This window comes from Octopus bimaculoides, chromosome 29 (assembly GCF_046866305.1).
Source record: "Octopus bimaculoides isolate indiv1 chromosome 29, ASM4686630v1, whole genome shotgun sequence".
NCBI classification, from domain to species: Eukaryota; Metazoa; Mollusca; class Cephalopoda; order Octopoda; family Octopodidae; genus Octopus; species Octopus bimaculoides.
This window is the reverse complement of record NC_142956.1, coordinates 6165283-6172782: the sequence shown is the minus strand read 5'-3', so window position 1 is coordinate 6172782 and position 7500 is coordinate 6165283. Positions and strand designations below refer to the sequence as shown.

Genomic DNA, 7500 nt, shown 5'->3' with positions numbered 1-7500 from the left:
ATATGAAATGGTATTACACTAAAACTCACAAATTTACAAATAATAAAACACATCATTCTTCTACACCATTTTCTTCTTCTTCTTCCACGTCTTCTTCCCCTTCCTTTCTACTACTTGTCCTCCTTCTCCTCTTTCTTATTCTTCGTTTTCGTATTTTTCTTCTTCATCCCCTTCCGCTTCTTAAATTTCCTTCTCTTCTTCTACTAGTAATAAGTCTTATTCTGCTTTCTGTTCTTGTTCTTCGTCTCCTATTATTAATTCTTTCCCTCTTCTTCCTTTTTTCTCCGTTTTCTCTCCGGTTTCCTCTTTTGTTCTTCACCGTCATATTTTTCTTCTTTATCTTCATCTCTTCTACCTTGCATTTCGTCAATTTCTTTACTCGTTCTTCATACTCATCATGCCCCTCTTTCTCTTCTATTACTTTTCATTTTCTGCTTTTCTTCTTGTACTTATCTCCCTGCTTCTTCTTCTTCCATTTCTTCTCTGTCCTCTTCTTCTTTTTCCTTTTTTTCACCTTCTTCATTTTCTTATTTTCTCCCTGTTCAACCACTTTTCTTCTTTCTTTTCTGCATTATCTTGTGTTACATCCGTTTTAGCTGCTACTTTTTTCCTTTAAATTCCATGTTACGTAATTCCATTCATTCATCGTCATCAATGTTTCTATTCATATTAATATTCCTATTATTACATCACCACCTCTCCGCCCTCAACGTAATCCACGCCATCATCCGCGCCATCCCCGTTGCCATAATTCTCATTGTAATTATAATCCTTTCTCGACATCGTCAATTACATCGGCCTCTTCATCGTTCACATCCTTCATCAACATAAAAACCCATGACCATCAGAATCGCCATCGCCATGTTCAGCATCATATCTTCATCAACATCATCATATTCGTCATTAATACCACCATCATTATACTCATCACTTTTAGAATAATCATCGGAGTCATCTATTTACCTATTTTTCATCATTTAATTATTTAGCCACAATTTGTGATAATTTATCGCAAATGTAGGCCACTCAATTTCTTCTCATATCAATTTTAATTTACAGGGATTTATCTGGTAACGATATCGTGAAAATCAATGCAGGAATCTTCCGTAATCTTTCAAGTTTAAATTATCTGTAAGTTGATTCAGTCTTCTTCATGGTGTTTGTATCTAGATGAATGTATGCGAGTGTATCAACACCTGCTTGTAATTAGGTTTGAGGTTTTGCAGCACCTAAAACTGTTACTAATTCAGATTGATACTTCGGTTTTTCTTCTTTATTTTCTCCGACTGCACAAGCTTTCGGTCATCGTAAAAAAAATTACGTTTTCATTTTTCTCCAAATTATATTTAGTTTTCAAAATTACTTGTTAATTAGGGCGGTTTCTTCTTCTTCTTCTTCTTCTTCTTCTTCTTCTTCTTCTTCTTCTTCTTCTTCTTCTTCTTCTTCTTCTTCTTCTTCTTCTTATTATTATTATTATTATTATTATTATTATTATTATTATTATTATTGTTATTACTATTATTATTATCTTCTCTTTGCTTTTCTTCTCCCCCTTCTTCGTTTATCACTTCATAATTCTTCGTTTCTCTCTTCGTATTCTTCTTCTTCTTCTTTTTCTTCTTCTTCTTCTTCTTCTTCTTCTTCTTCTTCTTCTTCTTCTTCTTCTTCTTCTTCTTCTTCTTCTTTTTTTCTTCTTTTATCTTTCTCTTCGGCATTCTTTTGTTTTTTTTTCTTGTATGTATTCAAATATTCTCCTTCATATTCCATATCTTTTACGCGTTTCTTTTCAATTATTGTCATTAAAATTTGTGTTCATCTTTACACTTGAACTATTTTCATCATCAGCATCACCACCATCACCACCCTCAACATAATCGACGCCATCCTCCTCCTCCTCCTCAGCATCGTCATCACGGTCGTCATCAGTGTTTTCTTTTCTCAACAATCAACATCGTCATTTTCCATCATCCTCTCCTTCTTCATTGACATTCATCAACATGAAAAATCCACTGTCATGTGCATCCACTTCTAAATCCTCTTCAACATCATCCTTATCGGCAACAGAAACATCACCACCAACATCCTCAATATCATAATCAACATCATCATAAACATCCTAATCCACATCATTATCAGCATCATAATCAGGATGATCAACATCATACCATCATCTCCAATACTACCGTCATTTACTTAATTCTTTGCTTTATCACGATGGTCATCACTAATAACACCACCATCATATGCAGTGCAATTAACATAATTATCGTAACATATTATGGTAACACAGAACTACTGAACAAAGGTACGATATAAAACCAACACACATCGCTCTAAGACTGTAAACAATACGGTCGACCAACACTGTCACCTGGCTCTGACAGTTCATATAATTCCTTATTGAAATCCCTTAATCCACTTTCAGTCGCGTTGGGATTTTTCAGAATCCTCCCACAGCAAATATCCATCATGCCATTTGTATATCACACGCCATTTATATATATTTTTAGATGTCAGCTGTATTCTGTAAGTTAAATCTTTCGAGTACGTCAGTTGTCTACCCGATAAGTTTTATTATTTTACGTATGTCTTATAAGTTTCCAAGCTGTATAAATTACATTATCTAAAGAAAATATTCCCTCTATTTGCATTCTACGTAGGTTTAATTAGTTAATTTTTTCTCTGATATTTGAGATACTAATATTCCTTAACAATGATAACATAAATTCGTATTGTTGAACAATTTTTATTTCCTCTCATAGCAATATTCTTATATTTTTCATCTGTTTTTAAGTAAGAAGAAAAGTTTAAGATCAGAGCAGTAAGATATGCTTGATTACCTAAAAGAAACCGGAATTTTGCAATATTATTTCATTCACTTAGGTTTACATGTTTGCACTTTTATCACCTTCGAAGAATTCTCCGTTTGAAGCAATTGTTCGTTCCAGACGCGTTTTCCACATTTCGAAGCAATCCTGAAGCCTTTTAGCGCCTCCTTCATTTCATTCGCAATTTCTTGCCCAAAATTCGTTGGTAGGAGCTCCAAGATAAACCAGTCATATCAAGAAGTTCGTCAATTATGGTGACAGTCTTCTAAGATCAGTTTATGAATCTCCGCGATGTTTTCATTTGCTCGGTCACCCTGATCGATTCTGGTCAACAAGTGACAAGTGACCATTCCTAAATCATAAAAAAAACACTCATAAACTTGTGTTTTGCTCATGAAAGCTGTTTAAAATGTGACAACTGTTTTGACCTCCGTTTTCCCCAAGCGAAAGCAGAAATTTCACGGTAAAATGCTGTTCCCTCGTTTCAGCTATGGCAAAAGTCGACGGAAATGAGAGAAACACTGCAAAACAAAGACGCGCCACGTGATAGTACGGCTTCACGCGATCACTCCGGTTGGCAGACTGATGAGTGAAGGTCGCATAAAGGGGCTTCTAACGCTGGAAGCCTGAACAACAATAGGCTTGCCCCACAGAGAAGATTCCAGTTAGTTTGGGCACTCCCTCGTATATATGCTTACATTATGTATAATTTTCAAATACAGTTTTTAATTCTGGTAGAATCCATTTCAATAACTTAAAGGATTTTCAATGAATTTGTAACGTACTCATTTCTTCTCTCTAAGATATATACTACACTATGTAATACAGGGTGATGAAAGCGGTCTACGTTAATACCTTTCTGCTCCAGGTTCAGATCTTCCCTAATTCATCTTCTCTCGAAGCTTTCCACTGATTGTGACAATTGGACTCAGATGTTTTGGCTATCGCCATTTTGCCATTGGATTATTTGATGTTAGTGTCACACACACACACAGCGACACACTCACGCACACATACACGCACATGCACACACACTGAGAATGATACAGCCCCAATGGCATCCAGAAATATTAAAATGCATTGAAATGAAGATGAGACAGTTTATCTTCAATTACATCATATATAAACATTACGAAACATTATTATCCTTATGTGTACTAGTAAAGAACGAAAATATTATTCAAAGTATGGAGATGTACTTGCATAACAAGTTACCTGATCTGAGATCGTGTGCTGAAACAAAAACAATCGAAGCGTAAAAGGTATATACCATTTAAAAATACACGAAAACCGTTAGATTCGCGTCAACATTTAAATTTCATTTACCAAAATATTTTCGTCGCTTTGAGACCTGATCACTGACAAGATTTCGTGCTGACAAAGTTCCGTGCTGCATTGTATTATTCAAATTGATATATTTAATTATATATATTAATTCATTTTCCTTGTCTATAATTATGGACATTTCTGTGTATTTCTATTAAGAAAAAAAATCTGTACTTTCCTTAGAGCCAAAAATTCCTTTGGGCCAAAACAACCCGTCTAAATCAGTGTTGCCTAATAGCAGCGCCACCGAATCACTACCACCAAATTTCTGGAGACAAAATATTTCCTAAACTGTCCATTTTATGTGGCTCTGAATCTTCCTTAAATAAGCTTTATTGTTCAACACATAAGCTGCAAGACATCTGGAATTTAACATGTTTTCAGTTTCCACAAGAAATCATTTCATTTTACTGCTGTCATTAACACTTCATCGAACATAACATAAAAGTCATTGCTTCTACACTCTTGTCAAATACAAGGGTTCTCTGTACATTTAAAGTACATTCACGTAGAGATATCTTTATGTTTCCAGTGATCTCGGAGGTAATAATGACATGATGTGTGGATGTTACCTGCCAGCTTTGGTAAATTATACGAACGGAATATTGAAGAGAAATCTATATATCTGGGGCATGTGTCAGAACGATTTAGGCAATAATCAAAGCAAAGTAATACCAATACTGGAATACTCACAATGTCAAAGTTAGTAAAATCTTCCTTGTTTTCTTGTTATTTTATTATTACTACTAACAAAGTCCCGATGCGTTAGCACAATCGTTGGCACGTCCGACAAAAGACAGCAATATTTCGTCCAACGTTATGATCTGAGATGAAACAGTTTCCAGGTCGAGTTAGCCTTTCATATTCAAGGGGTCGAAAAAGAAGTATCAGTTGAGCACTACATTCGATGTGATTGTCTAGCAGCCTCCCCACCCCAAATTTCATGCTTTATGCCTTATTACCATTCAGAAAATTCCGATACATTCTCTCCTGCTCACATTATAACGTCTTATGAAACAAGACCAAAATATATATATAAAAAAAAAACACTAAACGCTTTACCATCCACACTTTTCACAAATCCTACACCATACACATACAAAAACGCCTGTGCACACACACTAACACATATGCACGCGCAGACACACACTCACACGAGTTCTCTAATGCACTTACGAGGTGTGTTCATTAAAGTTTTTCTGTGATCCACGTCCGGTTATTGCAAGAGATGGAACTTGTACACGTATATTCATAAATGTCTCTACATGTCGCATTGTAAGTTATAACTTTCCACTGGTATTCGTTTGTCTTTTACTGCTGGTAAAGTGGACTGAGGTGTTATAATGGAGGCAGATGAATACAGATCAGCGATCAAGTTATTATATTTGAAACGTCGTACGCCAAAAGAGATTTTCGATGAGATGACAGCAGTTTATGGTGAAGATACCCCATCATACATGGTAGTCAAGTACTGGTGTCACCAGTTCAAATGTGGTCGGACATTGATAGAAACTACTCTTATTCCTGGACGACTACATTCCGCCATTGATGATGACACCATCCATAAAGTGGAAGCCGCTATTTTGGAGGAGCACTGCATTACTATTCGGCAACCAGCCCAAGAAGCGAAGATAAACGTAGGGTCCGTGGAAAAACTCATTCGCGTCCATTTTAACATTTAAAAATTGTCTGCGGACGCTCACACGTTTTCGGAAGCAGGAACGAGTCAATTGTTCTCGGTCTCATTTGACAATATACCAAGAAAACGCTCAATTTTTCGGCGGACTTATCACACAGGATAAAATACAGATCCATCAATATGATCCTGAAACTAAAGTCCAGTCAAAGTAATGGAAGCATGATAACTCACCGCCTCCAAAGAAGCCTCATCTCCAAATCTATGCAGGCAAGGATATGTGAACAGTCTTTTGGGACCAGTGAGGAGTAGTGATGATGGATTATCTGGCAAAAGGCACAACAATTCACGGAACATATTTATCTGTTGCAGAAATTGTGAGATGCTATCAAAGCAGAGAGGCGTGTCATATTGACCAAAGGATTCCGCTTCCGCCAGACAACGCTCCAGTTAACAATGAGCATGTTGACCAGAACACTCTTGCAAGCTATGAAATCCTTCCTTCTACCCGCTCCTCTCCCGGCCTTGCACCATCTGATTTCCACCTCTTTCCAGCCACGAAGTCTTTTTTGAAGAAGCATTTTTGATGATGATGAACTAATAATTGCGCCAGGTTACGTTTTTTTCCCCGTTCTAAGGAAGTGGGTCGGAGATAATCTTTAATGAACATCCGTCGTGCATGCAATCAATTGTACCACACAAACACGTAGTGATATATGCAAACAGACGTACACCAGAGCACACACACTCATGAATACGCACTCACACACACACACACACACACACACATTCTCCCTCTCTCTTTCTTTTCTCTCTGTCTCACTTCTACACTCTCACGTTCATTCCCGCTCACATAACTTTATAAATATATAATTAAAAAAATTGAGAGACAGACAGACTTAAATCTCATTTGAAGTAGAGATGCGATGTGATTGAAGAGGTTGCGTCGTTGACGAAAGGACCATGACTGATTGATTCATGAACTGAACGAAGAATGAAGATATCAATTAGTTAATTGACTAACATGCTAATCAATTAACGAATTAAAATTGGTGAAATAGAGGAAAATGAGGAAAGCAGAGAGATAAAGATGCAATTGTGGAGCTAGTGATAGGGATTTGGAATGCAGATTAGAAAATGAGAGGGTGAGAATTTAAATCAATAGGTGTGTAGGTTTTGAGAAGGAAAACGAACTTCCGTTCGCTTTAGAAATACGAGGTGGCAAAACCGGTGGTGAAGGCCAAGTCGAGGATAGAAAGGTGTTAGAGTATTTGGGAGAGTCGGATGGCTCTAAGGTGCACTGCGAAGCTATGGGGCAGTCGGCGGGCAGTATAATCGATGTGGATGGAATTGCAAAGGACTCGTTACTGTGTTCATAGGGAGTTGGTATAAGACCCAAACGCAGAAGGTGCTGGGAGATTGGTGGCGGTGAAAAGGAAAGGGCTGATGTGTCAGTGAAAGCTGGAGCAGATACTGGATCCAAGTTCGGGACGAGATGCTGAGGACATGCTTGTGTGTGTGAGTGTGTCTCTGTATTAAGTTCTTAGATGTAATATCTTTCCATCCCTGATGACGGAGACACGTTGCATCCAATGTTGATCGTATTCGTTACAGCTACGTGTCGAGATGAATCACATCCACCAACATTATTTTAGATTTCCGGGCTCCCAGAAGCAGCTATTGTACTTATGAGACCTTTATTACACCTAT

General features: G+C 37.2%; 1 protein-coding gene across 3 annotated transcripts in view; it reads left to right on the top strand.

Moving 5' to 3' along the window:
- Positions 1 to 1059: 1059 nt before the first annotated feature.
- Positions 1060 to 7500, top strand: part of LOC149130317 (adhesion G protein-coupled receptor G6-like) — a 59351-nt gene continuing 52910 nt past the window's right edge. The window contains exons 1-2 of one of the 3 annotated variants that reach the window (XM_089345755.1): positions 1060 to 1135; positions 4539 to 4856. The gene's annotated coding sequence lies outside the window, so the exon portion shown is untranslated. Of the gene's footprint in view, positions 1145 to 4505; positions 4857 to 7500 lie in introns of all 3 variants that reach the window. The other 2 variants (XM_089345753.1, XM_089345754.1) reach the window with 2 other exon arrangements.